Source organism: Tamandua tetradactyla, chromosome 8, assembly GCF_023851605.1.
Source record: "Tamandua tetradactyla isolate mTamTet1 chromosome 8, mTamTet1.pri, whole genome shotgun sequence".
In the NCBI taxonomy this organism is placed as follows: domain Eukaryota; kingdom Metazoa; phylum Chordata; class Mammalia; order Pilosa; family Myrmecophagidae; genus Tamandua; species Tamandua tetradactyla.
The window spans coordinates 32,126,396-32,150,714 of record NC_135334.1 but is presented as its reverse complement, the minus strand read 5'-3'; the positions used below and the strand labels follow the sequence as shown (position 1 = coordinate 32,150,714).

The 24,319-nt window shown below is 36.7% G+C and overlaps 1 long non-coding RNA gene across 1 annotated transcript in view; it reads left to right on the top strand.

Moving 5' to 3' along the window:
• Positions 1 to 3,341: 3,341 nt before the first annotated feature.
• LOC143643329 (uncharacterized) overlaps positions 3,342 to 24,319 on the top strand; it is a 121,732-nt gene continuing 100,754 nt past the window's right edge. Inside the window, exon 1 of the long non-coding RNA XR_013156223.1 lies at positions 3,342 to 3,451. This is a non-coding gene — a long non-coding RNA (uncharacterized LOC143643329). The remainder of the gene's footprint in view (positions 3,452 to 24,319) is intronic.

Sequence of the window (24,319 nt, the reverse complement as noted above, 5' to 3'; positions counted from 1 at the left end):
TAGGTACTCTTCAGAAACTTCAATCTGCTCAATGAAAGAAATTGTATTCTGGAGACTACAATCCTCCCCCAGAGAATTGTTAAAATCCCTTAGGGCCAAATCTGGGAATAACTTTTTACATCCTCATAAATTCTGAATATCATTAGGACCTAACTAGTGCTTCCCAAAGAAACTTTTTTTTGACTTTTTTTATTGTATAGTATAACATATATACAATGCAAAGACAGAAAAAAACAATAGTTTTCAAAGCCCTCTTCAAAAAGTGGTTACAGGATAGAACCCAGAGTTTGTCAAGGGCTACCATATGATCCTCTCATATTTTTGTTCTAGCTGCTCTAGAATATAGGAGGCTAAAGGGCTTAAGTACTTTTTTATCAGCACAATCGACTTTCTTTTCCTTCTTTTTTTGTGAACAATAACATATATACAAAAAAGCTATAAATTTCAAAGCACAGTACCACAATTAGTTGTAGAACATATTTCAGACTTTGACATGGTTTAGTTTCACAATTTTAGGTTTTTACTTCTAGCTGCTCTAAAATACTGGAAACTAAAAGGAATATCAATTTAATGATTCAACATTGTATTCATTTGTTAAGTCCTATCTTCTAAGTATAATTCCACTGTCACCTTTGATCTTTCCATACCTCTCATTGGGGTTGTTTCGACTATGGCAATTCTAAATTTTTGATATTGGAAAATAGGGAATGGAACTATCTGCTATTCTGGAGAGGCTGGGCTAAAGTTTCAGGACTTATGTGGACCAGGGACCTATCTGGAGTTTGTAGGTTTCTGGCAAGTTACTTTAGTGCCTGGAACCCTTGTGGAATCTTATAAATTGCCCTAGTGTTCTTTAGGATTGGCTGGAATGGTCCTGGTTGGGTGTTGGCAGGTTATTATAGGTAACAAGGTCTGCCTGGAGCTTGCATAAGAGCAACCTCCAAGTAGCCTCTCGACTCTATTTGAACTCTCTGCCACTGATACTTTATTAATTACACTACTCTTCCCCCATTTGGTCAGGATGTAACTGTTGATCCCATGGTGCCAATTCTGGATTCATCCCTGGGAATCCTCTCCCACGTCACCAGGGAGACTTTTACCCTTGGATATCATGTCCCATGTGGGGTGGGGGAGAATGATTTCACTTGCAGAGTTAGAATTAGAGAGACTGAGGCCACATCTGAGAAAAAACAGAGGTCCTTCTGAAGTAACTTTTAGGCATGCCTATAGGTTGTCTAGGCTTCTATGCTACCTACATAAGCTTCACAAGAGTAAGCATCCTGATCAAGGGCATGGCCTATTGATTTGGGTTTCCCTAAAGTTGGACACAGTATCAGGGGATCCCCTGATTATAAGGTTTAATAGTTTCACAGTCTTTCCCAAAGAATCCTCATGGTTATTTTTTCTTTATTAAAGAAGTTGTGAGATTACAGAACAATCATACTTAAAATATAGAATTACCATGTACTACTCCATCACCAACACTTTGCGTTGGTTTGGAACATTTGTTACAATCAATAATAGCAAATTTTTATAATTGTACTATTAATTAAAACATGGTTTAACTTAAGGTTAACTGTATAGTGAGTGTATTTCCATGGCTTATTAAAAATTTTTGTTCTGTTACCATATTTACAATCTAACATTTCCCCATTTAATCATATTCAGATATATATTTCAGTGTTGTTAACTGCATTCACAATGTTGTAGTGCCATCACCACCATCCATTTTAGAACATTTCCATCATTCCAAACAGGAGCCCTGTACATTTAAACTTTAGCTTCCCATTCTTTATTCCTACCTGGTCTCCTAGTAACGTATATTCTAGATTCTGATTCTATGAGTTTGCTTATTCTAATTGTTTCAAATCTGTAAGATCATACAATATTTGTTCTTTTGTGTCTGCTTGTTTTACTCAACATGCTATCTTCAAGGTTCATCCATGTTGTTGCATGTATCAGGACTTTATTCATTTTTATGGCTAAGTAATATTCCATTGTGTGGATATACATTTTATTTATTCATTTATTGGTTGATGGACACTTGGGTTGCTTCCATTTTTTGGTGTTGTGAATTATACAGTATGAATATCAGTTTGCAAATATCATTCAAGCCCTGCTTTCAGTTCTTCTTGGTATGTACCTAGTAGTGGGATTACTGGTTCATATGATAGTTTTATACTTAGTTTTCTGAGGAACTGCCAAACAGTCTTCCACAGTGGCTGCACCATATTATTTTTGCATCAATTGAGATGACCATATGTTTTTATCCTTCATTCTGTTAATGTGACATGCTGCATTAATTTATTTTATTATGTGTAATCAACCTGGCATGCCAGGAATAAATCCCACTTAAACATGGTATATAGTTCTTTTAACATACTGTTGGATTTAGTTTGGTGGTGTTTTGTTAAGGATTTCTGCCTCTTTAGTCATAAGAGATACTGATCTGTAGTTTTCTTTGTGTGGCTTATGTATAAGAGTAATATTGGCCTCATAGAATGAATTAGAAAGTGCTCCCTTCTCTTCAGTTTTTTGGAAGGGTATGAGCAGAATTGGAGGTAAGTCTTTGCTAATGTTTGTTAAAATTCCTCTGTGAAGCCATCTGGTCCTGTTTTTTTCTTGTTGTTGTTGCGAAGTTTTTGATGATTGATTTATTCTCTTTATTAGTAATTTTTTTTGAGCTCTTCTATTTCTTCTTGGGTTGATGTAGGTAGTTCGTGTTTCTAAGAATTTGTCAATTTCATCCAGGTTTTCTAATTTATTTGTATGCACTTGTTTATAGTATCCCCTTATAGTTATTTTTATTTCAGCAGTTTCCGAAGTAATATCCCCCTTTTCATTTCTTGTTTTCATTATTTGTACCCTGTCTCTTTTATTCTTTCTCAGTCGAACTAAAGGTTTGTTGATTATCTTGATCTTTTTTAAGAACCAACTTTTTGTTTTGTTGATTCCCTCTATTGTTTTGTTGCTGTTGTTGTTTTCTATGTCATTCATCTCCACTGTAATCTTTGTTGTTTCCATTCCTCTCCTTGCTTGGGGTTTAGTTTGCTTTCCTTCTTCTAGTTTTTCCAGTTTTTTGATTAGGTCTCTGATTCAAGGTCTTTCTTCTTTTTAAGTGTAAGCACTTAAAACAGTTTGCTACCCTCTCAGGGCTTCCTTCACAGTGTCCCATGAGGTTTGGTATGTTGTATTTTAATTTTCATTTACCTCAAGATATTTCCTAATTTCCCTTGTGATTTCCTCTTTAACTAATTGGTTCTTTAAGAGTATGTTAGGGAGGCAGGGAAATATGGCAGCATGGTGATTTGTGGAATTTAATTTGTCCTCCAGAGTAGTTAGTAAATAACTAGGAACTGTACAGAACAACTGCTAGGGGGACATCAGTGACCAGACAAACATGGTACACCAGACTGGAATAGGTGGAACATCTGAGATCCCACACATAACTGTAAGTATACCAAGCTGCAGAGGCTGGTGCTTCTCTCCCATGGGCATGATAAGCTAGTTTCCTGAGGGGAAGGGAAACAGAGTTTACTAGTAGCAGGGAATAAGCTCAACCAAGAGCAAATTGCAGAATTTATCAACAAATTCTGACTGCTGAAAACAGGCCCCAAGCACAGATAAATGTGGTGTAAACACTAAAGGAACTAGGAGTTTTGCCCTGGCAGAGAGCTAGTGGGGCTGATGGGTAAAAATGAACAGCCAGAGAATTTTTTACTCAGACAGCACAAAATACTGGAAAAGGGCTTGACCTAAAGAAAAGGGGGTCACATATAGCCTGAGGACATATAGAACCATGTACCAACTCCAGCTCTTGACTGACAAGCCTGAGAGCAGGGGTCTGGCTCTTAATAGTTTTTTGTTTTTCTTTGTTTTCTTTTTAACCTCTTAACAGCTCATCAAATAGAACTGCAAGCATTCTCAGGCTCCAGCACTACCCCAGGCCAGGGTGGAATTAGGACATGTCTGAGAAACAAAGCAAATAGTTACATGGAAGGGGACAATTCCCTAAGGGTGTATCGCCAAGAAAAAGGGGGTGGAGCCCCAGTTGAGGTAGAGACCCTCCTTCAGGGAATTCAGATGCCAAGGGCTAGAAAGCAGAAGCAACCAAATCTTGTCTAATACCTCAGTGTCCATCTCACCCACACCACTGGCAAGGAGAGGCTGTTGAAATTAAAGTCACTGTATCACTTCACACTGGTGGAAAGCTGCAGGAAAACAAGTGTCACATACTGGACAGGATAGGAAAAGTATAGAGTCTAGGGGCTTTCTAGAAAATTCTGCCAATCTCCTGGGTCTCACCTTCAGGGAAGCTTGATACTGGCTAGTCTCTCCCCCTGAGACATGAGCATGTCTGGTCTGGGAATATCTGACTGAGGTCAATCATATCTGAGGAGACTCTCCTCAAAAAAAAAAATTGCTCCTATAAGCAGGGCAAGAATCCAAAAAACAAGAACTGAAAAATCCTGTTCAGTTAAACAGAATATATACTAGAAGTCTAGAAAAATTAGAACTGAATGCTAAAGAACACATAGAAAACAAAACTATCCAGCAAGAAAATCCTAGGTAAAAGAGTGAAAACCAACCTCCAGAATAAACTAATTAAGTAAATCAGATGCCTAAACAGCTGTGAAAAATAATGAGTCATACTAGGAAAAGGAAAGAAATGGCTCAGTCAAAGGAACAAATCAACACTTCAAATGAGATACAGGATTTGAAACAACTAGTTTAGGATGTTCAAAGACATATGCAAAATCTCATCAAAAATCAAATCAGCAAGTTGAGGGAGGATATAAAGAAGACATTGGGCAAACATAAAGAAGAACTTAAAAACAACTCACAGAACATATAGGAATAAAGGGCATAGTAGAAGAGATGGGAAAAAAAACAATGGAAATCTGCAAGGATAGATTTGAAGAAGCAGAAGAAAGGATTAGTGAACTAGAGAACTAAACATCTGAAATCCAACACACAAAAGAAAATATAGGGAAAGAAGAAAAATATGAGCAGGGTCTCAGGTAATTGAATGATAATATGAAGTGCATGAATAAATGTACTATGGGTATCCCAGAAGGAGAAAAGAATAGAAGGGAAAAAGAGGACAAAGACTGATGGAGGAAATAATCACTGAAAATTTCCCATCTCTTATGAAAGTAGTAAAATTACATATCCAAGAAGTGCAGCATACCCCAAAAGAATAGACCCAAATAGACATACTCTAAGACACTTACTAATCAGATTACAAATGTCAAAGAGAAAGAGATAATTTTGAAAGCATCAAGAGAAAAGCAGTCCATCACATACAAAGGAAACTTGATAAGACTGTGTGGATTTTCCAGCAGAAACCAGGGAGGCCAGCAGGCAGTGCTATGATATGTTTAAGATTCTGAAAGAGAAAAATGGCCAACCAAGAATTCTAGATGCAGAACAGCTGTCTTAAAAAATGAGAGAAAGAATAAAATATTTTCAGACAAAAAGTCTTTGAAAGAATTAGTGACTAAGAAAACAGCTTTATGAGAAATACTAAGGGAGCAATGCAGGCAGATAGGATAGACAGGACAGACAGGTTTGGCAAAAAGTATAGAAATTAAGACTATCAGTAAAGGTAAAATGAGAAAAAAACTAGGTATGATATATAAAATATAAAAGACAAAATGGTGGAAGAAAATACTTCCTTTACAATAATAGCATTAAGTGTTAATGGATTGAACACCCCAATGAAGAGACATAGACTGGCAGAATGGATTAAAAAACAGGACCCATCTATATGCTGTCTACAGGGAACTCATTTTAGACCCAAGGACAAACATATGGTGAATGTGAAAGGTTGGAAAAAGATATTTCATGCAAACAACAACCAGAAAAGAGCAGGGCTAGCTGTATTAATATCTGAGAAAGTAGACTTCAGTATAAAACAATAAAACGAGACAAAGAAGGACACTATGTATCAGTAAAAGGAACAATTCAACAAGAATATATAACAATCTTAAATATTTATGCACCATGCCAGAATCTGGCATGCATGAAGTAAACACTGACAACATTAAAGGGAAAAATAGACACTTCTACCATAGTAGTACTAAGAGACTTCAATTCCCTGCTCTCATCAATGGATAGAACCTCTAGAGCAAGTGTCAGTAGTAAACAGAGATGTTGAATAATATGATAAATGAACCAGACTCAACAGACATTTACAGAACATTATACCCCACAAAAGTATGATACGCATTTTTCTGAAGTGCTCATAGCTCATACTCAAGGATAGTTTATAGGCAGGGTCACAAAGCAAAGTCTGAATACATTTTAAAAGACTGAAAATTATATAAAACACTTTCGTGAATCATAATGGAATGAGATTGGAAATCAATAACAGGGAGAGGTCCAGAAAATTCACGAATATGTGGAGGCTAAACAATACATTCTTAAACATCCAGTGAGTCGAGGAAGAAATTACAAAAGAAATCAGTAAATATCTTGAGGCAAATAAAAATGAAAACACATATCACAATTTATGGGAGTCAGCAGAGGTAGTGCTAAGAGGAAAATGTATTGCTTTAAGTGTCTATATTTAAAAAAGAGGTAAGAAGGGCGGGCCGCGGTGGCTCAGCGGGCAAAGTGCTTGCCTGCCATGCCGGAGGACCTCGGTTCGATTCCCGGCCCCAGCCCATGTAAAAAACAAACAAGCAAACAAAATACAATAAAACAAGAAAATGTTTAAAGATGTTTCCCTTTCTTCCTTCCTTCCTTCCTTCTCTCTGTCTTTCCTTCCCTTCCTCCCTCTCTCTCTAAAAAAAAAAAAAAAAAAAAAAAGAGGTAAGAAGAAAAACTGAGAAATTAACTCTTCACCTGGAAGAAGTAGAAAAAGAACAGCAAAACTAACCCTAAAGCTAACAAAAGGAAAGAAATAATAAAGATTAAAACAGAAATAAATGAATTTGAGAATATGACACAATAGAGGAAAAACAACAAAATCAGAAGTTTTCTTTGAGAAAAAATCAATAAAATCAATGGACCCTTAGCTAGACTGACAGAGAGAGAGAGAGAGAGAGAGAGAGAGAGAGAGAGAGAGAGAGAGAGAGATGATGCAAATAAATAAAACCAGAAATGGAAGAGGGGCATAACCAATGACCCAACAGAAATAAGGGAGGTAATGAGAAGTTGCTATGAGCAACTATATGCTAATAAACTAGACAATGTAGATGAAATGGACAACTTCCTAGAAAGATATAGCAACCAACATTGACTTGAGAAGTAGATGAAGAAGCCCCCCAAAAAGAAAAGTTCAGGATCAGATAGCTTCACATGTGAATTTTACCAAGCATTCAAGAAAGAATAGGAATGAATCCTGGTCAAAACTCTTCATAAAGATTGAAGAGGAGAGAAAGCTACCTCACTCCTTCTGTGAAGTGCACATCACCCTAATACCAAAAGCCAGACAAAGATGCTACAAGAAAATAAAAGTATAGACCAATCTCTTTAATGAATATAGATGCAAAATGATAAGAAAAAACTTGCAAATCAAATCCAGCACCACATTAAAAAAATTAGACACAGGAATAAGTGGGATTTATTCTAGGTATGCAAGGCTGATTCAACACAAGAAAATCAATTAATGTAATACACTCTATCAATAAATCAAAATTGGAAAACCACATGATTATCTTGATTGATGCAGAGAAGGCAGTAACACAATTTTACGTTCTTTCTTAATGAAAGCACTTCAAGGTATAGGAATAGAACAGAACTTCCTCATTATGATAAAGGGAATTCATGTAAAAACCCACAGCTATCATCATCCTTAACAGGGAAAGACTGAAAGTTTTCCCTCTAAGATCAGGAGGATGACAAGTATGCCCACTGTCACCATTGTTATTCAACATTGTGCTGAAAGTTATAGCCAGAGCAATTAGGCAAGAAAAAGAAATAAAAGGCATCTAAATTGGAAGGAAGAAGTAAAACTCTCACTGTTTTCAGATGATATGATACTATATGTCAAAAATCCTGACAGAGTTCTTTGATACACAAAGTGTTTAATTTTGAGCAGCTCAGTAGGGCATACCTTGTTCGTGGATTGGAAGACCTACTATAGTTAAGATGTCAATTCTACCCAAATAGATTTACAGATTCAATGCATTACCAATTAAAATTCCAACTTACTTTGAAGAAATAGAAAAATCAATAACTTAATTTATTTGGAAAGGCAAAGTGCACTGAATAGCTAAAAATATCTTGAGAAAGAAAAATGAAGTGGGATATATAAACAAAGGGTCCATTGACTTTGTGTATCAAAGAACTTTGTCAGGAAAGTAAAAAGGCAGCCTATGCAATGGGAGATAATATTTGGAAACCACATCAGATAAAGGTTTAATAACTAGAATATATAAAGAGATCCTTCAACTCAACAACAACAATAAGACAAACAACCCTATTTAAAAAATGGCAAGAGACATAAACTGACACTTTTCAGAAGAGAAAATACAAGTGGCTAAAAGGCATGTGGAAAGACCCTCAATTTCGACAGCTGTTAGGGAAATGCAAATCGAAACCACAATGAAATATCATCTCACACCCACTAAAATGGCCATTAAAAAAAAAAACAGAAAATGACAAGTGCTGGAGAGGATGTGGAGAAAGAGGCACACTTATCCACAGTTGGTGGAAATTTAAAATGGTACAACCCCTCTGGAAGACAGTTTGGCAGTTCTTCAGGAAGCTCAGTATAGAATTGCCATGTAATCCAGCAATCCTATTACTAGGTATATTTCAGAGAAACTGAAGACAAGGACACAAATGCACATTTACACACCCATGTTTATAGCAGCCTTATTTATGATTGCTAAGCAATGGAAACAATCCAAATGTCCATCAGCAGACAAGTGACTAAACAAGTTATGCTATATACATATGATGGAATATTATGCAGCTGTAAAACAGAATAAAGTCATGAAGCATATAACATCATGGAAACACCCAGAAGACATTCTGCTCAGTGAAATTAGCCAGAAGCAAAAGGATAAAAACTCTATGGTCTCACTAATACGCACTGAACATTAATGGGTGAACTTTGAGCATTAAAGTTAAGAACACAGGTTCTCAAGAGATAGAAAGAGGGTAGAGATTGGGCATTTCAGTGCTGAAGTACAGGGATGATTGTAAAAAATCAGAAATGGATAGCACAGTACTATCTTTTGTAGCACAATAATATAAGTACACTGAATGAAGCTGAGTGTAAGTATAGTTGAAAGAGGAGGGCTGGGGGCGTATATGACCTTTCCAGAAGGAATATAGAGGATAAAGAATGAGAAGCAATGACATAAAAATGATGGTGATAAAGTGTACAAATTAAAGACATTTTTGCATAAAGGAAAACAAATGAGTGTCAATATTGCAAGGTGTTGTATAGCTATATAGTTTTACAATGTGACTATGTGATTGTGAAAACCTTGCATCTGATGCTCCTTTTATTCAAGATATGGGCAGATGAATTAAAAAATAAGGATAAAAATATGCAAATAATAGGGAGCATATGGGGCTAAAAAATGGGTAGATTGAAATACTAGTGGTCAATGAAAGGGAAGAGTAAGGGGTATGGGATGTATGAGTGTTATCTTATTATTTCTTTTTCTGGGGTGATTCAAATGTTCTAAAAATGATCATGGTGATGAATACACAAATGTGTGAAGGTCTTATGAGCCATTGATTGTATACTTTGGATGGACTGAATGTGTGTAAATATATCTCAATAAAAATATGTTTTAAAAAAGTGCATGAGAGGTTTTCCAAACCTTGGGAGGAGCTACCCTACCTCAACCCACCAGTGGAAAATAAAAGAGTATGTTATTTAATTGCCCCCTTTTTTGAATACTCCATTTCTTCCTCTCTTATTGATTTCTAGCTTCATTCTATTGCGTTTAGGAATATACATTGTATCATTTCAATATTTTTGTACTTATTGAGACTTGTTTTGTGACCCAACGTATGGTCTATCCTGCAGAATGACCCATGTGCACTCAAGTAGAATGTGTATTCTATTTTTGTTGAGTGCATTGTTCTATTTATGTCTGTATTTAGAGTATCATTCAAGTCCTGTACTTCCTTATTGATCTTCTGACTAGATGTGGGGCATTAAGTGCTCCTTCTGTTAATGGAGAACAGTTCATTTTCTCATTCAAATCTGTCAGTATTTGCTTCATATACTTTGGAGTGCTGCTGTTAAGTGCATATATATTAATAAGTGTTACATCTTATTGAATTTTTCCCTTTATCAGTAGGTAATGACCATCTTTGTACCTCATAACTGTTTTTGATTAAAGTCTATTTTATCCGATATTAATATAGATACCCCAGCTCTCTTTTGGTTACTATTTGCATGGTTTATATTTTTCTATCCTTCCATCATCAATCTACTTGTATCTTTGAGTTAAAGTGACTCTCTTGCTGACAGGATGCAGGTGGGTCATGCTTTGTTATCTATTCTGCCAATCTGTGCCTTTGGACTGAAGAGTTTAACCCATTTAGATTTAAAGATTCTACTGATAATATAGGTCTTTCTTCTGCCATTTTGCTATTTAACCTTTTGTAAGTCTTTTACTGTTTTTGTCTTATTTCTATTAAAGCTACTATAATATTTATTTGCTTTCTTGCATTGTGCCATATTGAGTGCCTTCCTATTTCTATCTGGATGTATATTTTTTCTTCTGTTTTCCCTGTAGTTACTGTAGGGTTAAAATTTAATATCCTAAATATTCATAACATCAAAGTTGTATCTACTTTGATACAAACTTAACTTCGGTAGCATGCACGCACACTTTTTTTCCCCTTTATTCCTTTATCTCCACCGTTTTTTTTTTTTTTTTTTTTTTTTACTTGTTCCCATTCATATCTTCATAAGCTGTATGTTCAAAACCTAGATGTGTCATTACTTTTTATACATTTGCGTTTTAGTACCTTCAAGAAGTAAGAAATGGAGTTAAGCACCACACAGTATATTATAAGAATACTGGCATTTATAATTACCCAAACGGTAATGCCCTCCTATTAGGAACATTTGTGCAAGGCAAAAGCATTTTGCAGGTTCTTTCCTGTTTTAACTGGGACTATATCTTGTCCTGGGTTTTTGCTTGTTATTTGTTTTAGAATTACCCTGCTTGTAGGTGTTTGGTTATTCCCTGTTTCCCAGGGATAATCTCCCTCCCCCGGGTATCTGAAGCTGGTGGATCTTTGTACCAGGTTGTCTGCCTCTGGTTTTTTATACTCCTTTCTTTGTCTCACGGTGCTTTTGCCTGGAGGGCAAATTCTGGGAGGAGGTCACCCCAGAGAACACTTTTCCAATTCAGTCTTTTCTGACCAGGGACCCACAAAGCGGGTACAGACTGACTCCAAAGTGTTCTGTGGAGGACCTCAGGAAGGGTCCCTAAAACTTCTTTGAGGGCTCCACAAATCTGAGCTTTTATGGCCTGCCCAACAAATGCAGGCTTTCAACTAACTTCCCCAATAGCTCCTAGAAAGCACTGCATCTTTAAATCTTCATCACCTATGCCCCTGTCTAGGGAGGATTTAAACAGTGGCTGCCTCTGTCTGTCACGGGGTTGAATCAATGGCTGTTGCTGCTGTTTTCTAGGGCTCGTTTAAATAATAACTGCCCTCAGTGTTGTGGCCCAGTGATGCAAATTCTCTGTCAAAAATCATGATCGGTGATTGTCTGTGCACACCACTGTTCTTGGGGATGAGGGTTTTTAGGTCCTCTTCTTCCAGTGACAGGACCCGGGGGCTTCCTGCTGTGAGAGTGGTGATGGGTGCTGGTAGTCACCATGAGAAGAGAGCAATTTATAGTTCTTACCATGATTTATCAGCCTTTTCTTCCCACTCTTCCCTGGATGCTGTGCAATGTTCTGTCTTCTGGAGTTTCAAAATAGTTGTTTCAAACAATTCCTGCCTGTTTAATCATTGTTTTGGTAAAAGTACTGAGTCCTGGAGCTCCCTACTCCTCTATCTTCCCCAGAAGTCCAGCATAACTTTTAATATGGAGCAAAAATTACCCATCTGTGAGTGACTATAGCTCATATCCACCCCTCATATATATCAGAAAATTTTATTATTAGTTGTTCAAATGCTAGAGTTTAAAAAATAAGTTCAATTATTGTTTTGTTAAGATCTGGAAAAATTTGTAAATTGCTCTGAAAATATAGTGTATTTCCCTAGAGATAAATCCTGACAGAAATATAAACTTTGAAGTCTCAAATACAAGTTGAAATGTTCACTTAAAAAAAAAATAGGCGGGCCGCGGTGGCTCAGCGGGCAAAGTGCTTGCCTGCTATGCCGGAGGACCTCGGTTCGATCCCCGGCCCCAGCCCATGTAACAAAAACGGAGAAACAGAATACAATAAAACAAGAAAATGTTTAAAAATGTTTCCCTTTCTTCCTTCCTTCCTTCCTTCTATCCTTCCTTCCTTCTCTCTGTCTTTCCTTTAAAAAAAAAAAAAAAAAAAAAAAAAAAAAAAAAAATAGTCCAAATTTTAGTTAACATAATTTAAATCTTACCAAAATCATAGTAACCTCTAAGCATTAAGAAAAGCCAAATATAACATGGTTGAATAAGTACAGAGAAATTATTGAACTCTTGCTTTTATAACACACATTTTGGCTGATAGATGTTTCTAGATAACAAGAGAAAATTGATAAGGACAAATACTTCCAGATGAAAAAGTATGACTGGTTTCAGGTACTCAATATTTTTGTATGCTTATAATTTCTTAGTTTGACCTATACTGTTATATAAGAGTAAACATAAAGTGAAGGTGATATTAATCAGGATAACCATGAAACTAACCATTGTACTTTATAGAAAATGGTTTATATTAAAGGTCTGCTCATGCAACTAATAGTTAAACCTTAGAAATTTAAACACTGTGATAATACTGATGATATAAAAATATGTTATCGGGCGGGCCATGGTGGCTCAGCAGGCAAGAATGCTCGCCTGCCATCCCAGAGGACCCGGGTTCGATTCCTGGTAGCTGCCTATGTAAAAAAAAAACAAAAACTCTAAAAAAAATATATATATATTATTTGAGACCTACTTCCATATTATAATCAATCTAGTAGGGATAATAAGACTGTACAAATTTAACAAGTATTTGTCATGCTTGTTGGCTTCCTAGACTCTAACCCTCTTCCTATGTTTAGAAATATTTTTTTTAACTTTGTGAATCTTGGTGAGAACTAAGGCCTGTCCTACAGTCCAGATATTCCAGATACTTACTTTCCAATCTAACCCTGTATCTAAGGCATGACCATGCCAGCTGGTACCTACTAATCATAAGCAACCATTCTGGGACAAAGATTGTGGGATGGGGTAAGTTCTTTATGGTGGGGTTCTCATAATGTTGAGTTCCTCAAAAAGCAGTGCAGAGGACAAGAGTCAGCATCCCTGACTCAACATCCCTGACCCAACAACAGTGCTAGCAATGTTGTTGGGTCAAGGTGCAATCTTTGGAGGCTGGCAGCAGCAGCTGTGATAAATGTACTCTCCAGAAAAGTTCTGAAGCCTGATTTGGGGCAGTATTCCTGGTTCTTACCTCCATACTTGTTTCTTCAGCTTTCCTGGTTAATTCTGTAAGCTCTCCAATTTGTTTTAAATAACCTTCCTGCTTAAATCATTCCAATTTAGTTTTTACTTTTTAATTAAGAAGCTTGAGTTATATATATAGTAAAATTCAATTTATGGTGTCATAAAAATTATAGAAAAAAAGGCAGAAGAATGGATTACTTCTGGATATGTCCTTTGAATGACTCATTTACCTTTGATAAGAAGGGGTGAATCCATGGTAACCCACCATAATGTCAACCTTGAAAGATTGAGTAGTCTTCAAGTGAAACAATAATTTTTTTCATTTAATAGTCTGTCATCTGAATTTCTACGAATCTTGTTGAAACTGTAAAATACTTTCATGCCATAACCTTATGAGACATAAGGCATTTCTTACATTGATTATACAGTAAGTACCTCATGATACTTTTGTCCTATAGTAGACCTGGTTAATTGATTATGAATGAAGAGAGTAAAATCATAATATTTGAGTTAAAAGAACTTTAAAAAGTACTTTAACCACATTTTCTTTTTTGATTGGGTTGGTAGGATAATTGTCAATACTTCCACTTTCCTTTTGGTTCACTGAAATCTAGGTCAAGGACCAATAGACTGCATGCTCTATAGTTGTTGTTCAACTACACAGGTTGTGAAGAGTGCCAGATACAAATTTCTGTCAAGTAAGCACACATGTGCTCTGGAAGGTGGGACCAATTCTGTCTTCCAGGCATGCCAATTCCACTGTAGTCATATATACACATTTAGAATCCTATAACACTTTCTCCTTCTTTATGATATTGTTTCTACCATTATAAGCACCCTCTTGAGAGTATTATTTCATTAACAGTTTGGAGGATGACTTACAGACCATAATCAAATCAGTATCTCCTGCCCTGTATTCCCTACTCTTGTCAGACTTTTCTAGGGTTTAGAATTAATCCATGCCTCATACTCAGATTGGAGATTTTCTCATCTGTCATACAAACTGATCAATGGAATTTAATTCACTGGGTGTTTCAAAGCATTTGCTTTGTGTCCAAGGTGAAGTATAAGTACCCTTCATCAGTTTGAGCAAAGATAAGTCACTCATAACTATTCATCTCCTTTGGAAAGCTGGTGACTCTATTTTATAGTCATTGACTTCTAAGTGGATTCTTTAAACAATGATCATGGAACTCTGCCACCTTCGGTTCCTCTATCCTCTAAAATTCCCCTGACCTATACTTATACACCATGCAACTTTGAAAATTCATCTTTTTAGCTAGATGTTGATCTAGCTCAATATTTGATATATTCATTTGATTTATTATTTTATGTTGTAGGTTGAAGGATTGTTGAGGATAGATACTGTATCTGTTTTATCTGCCTTGGAATATGACTTTCCCCTAGGAAACCTTAATTGAGAATGATCTATTATAATTATATGTCTTTGTCATGGATCCATATTGAAAGTAGTTGATATTTTAAAAGACATCATATCATTATATATCCATATGACTATAATTTTATTTCATTTTCTTAATACCATATAAAAAGGGATAGATGTTAAAGAGGATTTGAGGACATGAGGTGTAGTAATTTAATGAGAGATAAGGTTGAAAAGTTAAGCTGAGACCAGTTTAGAAAGGGCTTGAACTTTAAATAAAAGAGTTTGGACATCATTATGTAGGCAGAGAGGAAATGGTTAGGGTCTTTGAACAAAGGAATGATGTGATCAGAGTAGTTCTTAGGGAAAATCAATCTTGCATCCAAGTGTGGGCTGGTTTGGAGAAGAGTGGACATGGAAGTGAGCGCCAGTGAGGCTCTACTGCTCTTGACGTGGTTCTGAGTTGCTGAGCTGAGCAAACATGGCTGGCGGTCATATTATTGGAGGTCTTTTTCCAGAATTGAGTAATGTTATCTAGTGCCTTGCAACATGAAACAAAAAACTTTGTGTTCTCAGTTCCCATTTATCCATGAAAAATCAGGTAGCTAAAGCCAGTGAATTCAAAGTAAGCTCTTTGGTGAACCAGAGAACATTAAAGGGGATTATACTGAACAGTGATTGGGTTTGTGTGATATACATATTGCATTCCTATTTCTAAATCTATCTACCTATACTCCCACAGGGTCTAAATATACATTTAATATCTAGGGCTTCATATAATAAAAAAATGCAGAGAAGTGGTGGGCCACAGTGGCTCAGCAGGCAGAGTTCTCGCCTGCCGTACTGGAGACCCAGGTTCAATTTCCAGTGCCTGCCCATGCAAAAAACAAACAAACAAACAAAAAATGCAGAGAAGGGAGAATTCAAAAGGGAATGCACTAAATATTGAATTAATAATATATATTATACATATTTTATATGTGAGCAAGTGAAGAAAAGGGTCTCCATATTTTTCAGGGGGAGGTTCTCATTTTCTCAGATTGGGAGGTTATCTAGAGATGCCAAAATAGGTTGAATAAACAGGCCTATTCTTGCGTCTTTGGGAAGTGTATGGCAATGCTGAATTTTACCTGAACCTTATGCTTCTGGAAGAGAGCAAGGCTTATGATATCATTCTACCCTTTTGTGTTCCAGAAATGGCTTATTGTAATGGACTGCCCTTTTTCATATGACTTGGATAAGACACAATGATCCTCCCCTATTTTTTAAAATGAGCAGTATTATTTTTAATTTGCTGATTTTTTTAAATATGTGAAGATGCTGTTACCATTAAACAACCCCCATTTACTTAAAATAATTATTGAGCTCAAAGTGGCTTTTTAAAAAAATCCACTTTAGTCACACACCATACAGTCCAATCCAAAGTTTACAATCATTGGCTCTTGGTATAATCACAGAGTTATGCATTCATCACTACAATTTGAGAACATTCTGCTTGCTCCAAAAAGAAAAATTCCATACCCTTTATAGTCCCCTTATGGGTGACACTTAGCATTGGTGTTGTACCTTTATTACAATTGATGAAAGAATATTATAATATTGCTGTTAACTATAATCCATAGTTTGTATTAGTTGTATTTTTTTGCATACTACTCTATTATTAACATCTTGTAAAAATGATGTACATTTCTTCTGGTTCATGGAAGAACATTCTTTGTACAGTCATTGTCCACAACAGGGTTCACTGTGTTACACCGTCCCATGTTTTGCCCTATATCTTTCCTTCTAGTGATAAACCCAACCCTAAACTTACCCTTTCTACTATAATTACACACATAGTTTAGCATTGTTAATTATACTAACAGTACTGTGCTACAATCACCTGTATCCATTTCCAAACATTTACAAATGGCCTCATTAAAAATTCTGTACAAATTAAACATTAGCTCCCCATTCTCTACCCTCATTCTATCTCCTGGTAACCTATACCCTAGATTTTAACTAGGGTTTGCTCATTATAATTAGTTCATGTTAGTGAAGATATACAATATTTGTTCTTTTGTGTATGACTTGTTTCACTCAGCATAATGTTCTCAAGGTTCATCCATGTCGTGGTATACATCAAAACATCATTCCTTCTTTTAGCTGAATAATATTCCATCATATATATATATATATATATATATATATATATACACACCACATTTTGTTTATCCATTCGTCAATTGATGGACACGTGTTGTTTCCATCTTTTGGCAATTGTGGATAATGCTGCTGTGACCACTGATGTGTATAAATCTGTCTGTATCTCTGCTTTCAGTTCTCCTGAGTATATACCTAGTAGTAGGATTGCTGGATCATATGGCAATTCTATGCTTAGCTTCCTGAGGAACCAGCAAACTGTCTTCCAGAATGGCTATACCATTCTACATTCCCACCAGCAGTGAATAAGTGTTCCTATTTCTCCACATCCTCTGCAACATTTGTAGTTTTCTGTTTTTATGACCATTCTAGTAGATATGAAATGATATCTCATTGTGGGTTTAATTTGAATTTTCCTAACATCTAGTGATGTTGATTATTTTTTCATGTGCTTTTCAACTATTTGTATTTCCCCCTTTGAAAAAGTGTCTAATCCAGTCTTTTTGCCCATTTTAAAAATTGAGTTGTCTTTTTATTTTTGAGTTTTAGGATTTCTTTATGTATTCTGGATATTAAAGCCTTATTGGAGATGTGGTTTCCAAATATTTTCTCCCATTGAGTAGGGTTCCTTTTCACTTTCTTGACAATCCTTTGAAGCACAAAACAATTTAATTTTGAGGAGGTCTGTTTTTCTATTTCTTTTTTCTTTTGTTCTTTGGGTTTAAAGTCTAAGAAACCATTTCCTACCCCAAGAAGTATTCCTCTATTTTACCTATGACAAAGCCATATATAGACTCTGCAAATTCCCATTCTTTGCCTCATAAAAAATTAGTTGAGCTGTTTGTACTCACTCAAAAATCTGGGCAAAATATGCACTATCTTGATTTGACCAAACTTTGGTTAAGCTTCTCTCCATCCATCAAGCCCTTGACTTTTGACCCATTTTATTCTGAGCCAGCATATCTTCCCTTTTTAATCTCCCATCCTGAGTATCAACTGATCTCAGGGTAAAGCATTCCTTGGTCAACTGTCCTCTCAGGCTACCTTTTCATCCCACTTACCCACACCCTTGAATAGCCCTGCCTATAAAAATAAAACCCCTTTGTGCCTCCCTTTATGAAGCTTGCAGATTTTATGGTCAAACATTCTCTCTGTTGTAATATTCCCTTTGCCCCCTCTTGCAATAATAATCCTTTTGAATAAAGTCTGACACCACCTAAGTCTGGATTTGTTTTTATTTGACAAGCAGAATGTAGGAAATGAGATTTTTTAGAGGAGCCTGCCAACTTTGATCCCTTCCTTGAAAATTCCAACACAACAGGAGAGAAGAAGATAGCACAGTGATAAGTGGGCTGGACAATCTACTCTTCCCATAGGCTCCTCTAACTAGAGTGGATCCTAGGAATTAACCCTCAATTTGCAAATGAGGAAGCAATGGTCCTATGCATCAGTTTTCTATTGCTATGTAACAAGCCACTCAAAACATAGTAGCATGAAACAGAAAATATGTATTTTGCTCAGGATTCTGCTGACTGGCCTCAGCTTTTCAGCTCTGTGAGATTGGGCTGGGGCTTATTTGTGGGTCTATGGTCAGCTTCCAGGCCAGATAAGGACTGACTGGTTTAGGGGGGCCTTGGATGAGATAACTTACCTCTGCTCCATTAGCCTTTCATCCTCCAGCAGGCTGCCCTGGGCTTGTTCATATGATGACTGTGTGGAATTCGAAGAGATCAAGTAGAATTGTGCAAGGCCTTTTGAGCCTCAGATACAAAAACTGGCATCTCATTGTTCCACTATATTCTGTTGGCCAAAACAAGTCACAAGGCCAGCCCATATTCAAGAGGTAGAGAAATAGATTTCATGTCTTGATGGGAGGAGCTGCAAGGAATTCAGCCTTTTAAAATTTTAATCTACACAATCCCATGAGATGAAATCCAGTCAGTGGCAAAGGGACTAAAACAAATGGTGTGTATCTTAATTCAATGCATTGCCCTAGTCACAGCTTTGCAGTCTTCAGATGCCAATATTCTTGAACTAGAAGAAAGAGGGAAAGAACAATCCATTTCCAAAGGATTTACCATGAAAAATACTTGAGAGGATGAGATTAATAGTGCTACTGTATAATATGATTGTTCAAGTTTTGCCCTGCACAAGGATGACAGGCCATGAAGGTAAACAGGAGCTGATAGTCAGTTTGTGCTCTGCCTGCAAAGCCATGTACTCTTCTGCAGGTTTTATTTGTCTGGAAAAAGAACTTCCTTTTACTAATTTGTACAAAGGCACTGTTCATAGCAAATCATATGCCTGCCTAAGGAGATGCTTATGTCTAATCCATACAAAACTCCCTGAGCTAGCTCTGGCTATGGATACAGAGCTCCCAAAGCTGCTGAGAAGCTGAATGTACAGACAACTGTTCCAAGCTTTTCTCCCAAATCAGTCATTCCAGTGAACAGTGCAGAGATGTTTGCCTTTGGAAAACTATTTATGGAAACTTTGGACCATGTACTGAAAAATCAGAATTTGCAAGAGTCAAATCCTATTTTGAAAACCTGTAAAGACATTTTCAGGAACAGAAAAGGTCCTTCTTATTGTTTTTGTTACATCCCACACTTGACTTCCTGTTCCTCTTACCACTTTAATCTAGCCCCTATATCTCTCTAGAAATATCTCTTTTGTAAGTGTTGTCGACTGTATTAGTTGTATGCTTCGTCTCAGACACCTCCTTAGCAACTCATTCCTTATGTTCACTGATCTCTGTGAGCTGTTCTGCTTGAGTTCCTCTCTGCACATGGTTTTTTCCTGTATGAAATTTATTTCCCTTACTTATAAAGGTTTGAAGAAAAATGATTTCTTTGATTTATTTCTGAGAATAAAGTATATGACATTCCCTTAAATTGAAAGATCATCTTTGAAAATAAACTCCACAGGTGTTTTCAGTAGCTTGGTTCGGTGCTGTAAACCTGCCCCATGAGGGGCTCCCTAATGAGCTTGGGAAACATTCCTTATTGTATCCTCCTCTTCAAGGGTCATGTACATTTACATGTTAGAGGCTGTGGGAAGCCCTCCAGAAATGAACCCTATTTTGTATATATATATGTGTGTGTATGTGTGTGTGTGCATATATATATTTTATATATATGTGTGTGTGTGCATATATATATTTTAATATATGTGCACGGTCCGGGAATTGAACCTGGGTCTCCCGCATGGAAGGTAAGCATTCTACCACCGAACCACCTATTTAAAATATTTTTAAAATGTTCTCAAACTTATTTGATTATGCACACTTACTAATATTTGGTTGGGCTAGTATTGTTTGGTGCACTTAAAAAATGCTGCACTACCTGTGACTGCAACACAGAAAAATATGGTTTAATAGAATTAGGGAGGATTAAGAACTGTTTGACTTAGGTTATGACTGCCTCTCCACTGCTAGCCATCTGTGTGACTTAGAGGGGTCCAGTCACTCAACCTCTCCTAACAGGAGACATGACAAAGCTCTATGGGAAAAACACAGGCAAGATTACTAACACAATTATTGTAAGAGAATTTTAGGACTATGAGAGGCCACGAAAACTTAGGGTGACCCTGCCTCTGATGTGCAGCTTCAACCCCCCAACCCAGTCCTGCCTTCAGATTGGATTTAATTCTCCTGATATAAAAATCTTTGGTGAGTTTCTGTTGCCTACAAAATGAGATACAAAATTCTTATTCTGGCATGCAAAAAATACACCAGACTGTTCCGGTTTATCTCACTGGCCTTATTTCTCACCATGTCCTACCTAATATCCGATATTCAACTTATGCTGACTTCCTATTATTGTTTTTTAAATATTGTAAGCACTTTTCACTTATGCTCACATTCTCTCTACCTTTTCTGCTTGGAAGTCTCTTGTCATCCTTCAATGTCTGTCCAGAATGTCTCTCCCCTGGGAAGCACAGCTCTCTTCTTTACATTCATATAGCCTTTTGTACATACCTATACTATAGGACTTACTCACATTTCATTCTAGATGGCCAAGAATCTATATTTCTAATATATTATAAGCTCTTTGATTGCAAGATTTGTACCATAGGCTTCATGGTATCCCAGTGCAGAGCACAGTGCCTGTCACATAGAAGGCATTCAGTACAGACGTGCGAGTAGATTGAAAATGAACCAGCCTCTCCTACGTAAAGCTGGAAGGTATCTTTATGATGATCTAGTCAAGGATATGGCATGTATATGGCTTTCTCCCTCTAACACTCTCCCCTATCAACTCTTGATAGTGATTGCTAATCAAAAATTGTACTTTTCTCGGTGAGACTGGGTGTAATTTCAGAATTCATACCAGCATTATTCTAGGAAGTCACTATCAGTTGGTTAAAGTCAGCACGTAACTTGAAATCTATTTTCCATCCTTGATCTATTTGAACTCCTTTACTTTACAGGTGAGAAAAAAGATTTAATGAGTTATCCAAGAGGACACACAGCTAATAAGTATCAAACACATGACTTGAATCCAGGTGTCTTGATTACCACTCCAGTGCTCTTTCTGCTGTACTGAGATGTTCATGTTTGCTAATTCTTATTTTATTCCTGGGCCCTTAAATTAGCTTGAAATTCTATGAGAAAGAATTAAAGATTATGTGGGGGGTTTTTTGTTCTGTTTTGTTTTGTTTTTTACCTCTTATTGCCTTAAACATTGTAGGATCTCAGGGTATATTTGCAGATTATTTTATTTAATTTGCATGTCAGTCGTGATATGTTCCCTTACCCATATGCTTTCACAATCAGTATGAGGAAAGATTTTACTTGGGGCAGGTAAATGTTAGCCCACATTCTAGCTGGTACGTCATGAATTCTGAATGAAGAGATCAGCTTTCGCTATGCTTCTCTGTCCTGCCATTCCACTCTGCAGCACTGGCTTTGGTATCACAATGACCCTTCACTTAAGAAATTGCCAGATTCTTTGTGAACATTGCATTTACAATCATGGTTTCCCCAATAATCCCAACACAAATCTAGGCAAGCTGTTAGTAATAACTTTCCATCACAGCAGGGAAAAAAAGATAAAGACATTTTAAAGTTGAGTGCTGAGCATTTTGCAACACATCAAGCACACTCAATCTTCCCTTTCCCATATGGGTCTTGTGAGTATACATTTAAGTGGGCCAAAAAAACCGAAAAACAAAAAACAAAATTTTACCATTTATATCCCTTTATTTTGTGTCTAGAATTAATGGTGGATAGTCTTCTTCCTACTGCAGCTGGTAGCACAGAGCTTTGAATCAGGAAAGTACTGGGAAGTGTGATTATCTGAGGTTCAAAAACGGCTTTCTACTCTAAATTGTCTGTCTCCCATCCCCCGCCCTGAGTTGAATAGCCAATGTGCTGAAAATTTCCAGAACTGGAGTCATTCTTTTATGCAAAAGTTGTTTTCACGAAATTTTTGTTCAAAGATTAGAGAGCAGAAAAGTGCCTGAGTATGAGGGTTATCAGCACCCAAGAAGCAGCACATGAATACTGGGTACCTGTAATGGGGTGTTGAATGGTAGACTGCTACCAAAGATACAGAGATGAAGAAATTATAAAAGAACATTTTGTCTTGAATTTAGCTCATGACTCAACGGCCATTAATTTAGCAAGTCATGCCCTTCTTTGAGTGATATATTTTTCCTTTTTGGTTTGGATTTATACCCCATCTTCTACCACTACCTTAGTCTGGTCCGTTTGTCTCTCATGTAAAACATTGCAGATGCTTACCTCTGAATTAATCTGCTTACCTCTAGGTCCTCCAACTCAGGTCATTCTTCACACCAACTCCAAGGTTATTTTAATAAAACACAGTTCTGATCAAAATCACTTTGTTGTCTTTTTAGTTCTGTTCTTTGCCTGATGGGTCTCTCTCTTTTCACCCTCCATCACTCTTAATCAGTATTCCATGCCAAATGCAAGTGTTGCTTTTGATTCACCAGACAGAGTTTATTGCTATCTTACTGTATTCTCATTGTATTTTCTGATATTGATTTTATGGCCTCCCCTACTTGGCCTTATATCTAGCAGTATATCAATCTATTTTCCCTCTTTGAAATCACAAACACTTTTTTTCTGTGTGTCCTTATTAAATGGTTTTTGGAAGTGAATTAAACTCAAGGCATTCGACATTCTTAAAAAAATAGTGTGAACCTGCTGTAAAAATAAGGAATTTTACATTTCAGAGCATTCTCTAGATGTGGGAGCAATATTGTTCAATGTGTAAGGTTTCATTTATCTTTTTTTGGCATTTAAAAATCTTTTCCTATTAACTAGAGGCAAGTTGAATTAAAAAGGAGCCCCCAATTTACACAGAATTCTGTCCTTCCAGCTTGCTTTTACTTTAGATGGTTTTGATTTACTATTACAGAGATTGCTACTCATCTCTTTCTAAGGAGCGATATCTGGTTTATGTATTCCCCCCCCGCCAGCTCCTCTTTTTTCCTTTTCCTTTTTATCTTCCATCAGTGTTGTTGTTGTCATAAGTTATCAAAGCGTCATTATCCTCCCATTGCCCTTCTACTATGTATCAGATGGTTTACATATAGCATATCATACTTAATCTCCATAATATTTTGCATAAAGGTATTATATTTCTCTTTTTCAAGATGAAGAAACTGCAGTTCAGAGATGTTTAGTAACTTTCCTAGTGTCACAGAGCTGGGATATAATGCTAGGAGTGTTTGTCTCTCTCCTTTTTAACTTTCTCCCTCCCTCCCTCACTCCTCCTCTCCCTCTCCTTCGACTTCCTCTCCATCCTCTTCCTCTCCTTCCTTGTCCTCCTCCCCCTCATCTTCTTTTTCTTCTTTTTCCACTATTATAAAAGAAAACAGCTAGGATTTCAAATTCTGCCCTTTTATTTCTGGAACTGGATTTCTTTTGTTGGTTAATACATGCACATGATTTAGGCCTCTGAATTAATCTGCTTACCTCTAGATCCTCCAACTCGGGTCATTCTTCACACCAACTCCATTTTTTCACCCTGTTAACAAGTCCCATATATACTTGAACCCACACTGAGAGGCTGGATTATTCTCATGGTTGTAGAGATACCTGTGCTGTCATACAGATCTGGATAACTTGCTAGTGATCAGCTCTGGATGCATTCAGGTCCTCATTTGTGCTCATTGTGTGGGTGGCTCTTTCTGAGATGGATTTTCCCCTTCATCTCATTTGTTCTTCCTGAACCCTTATTTTAGTTTCC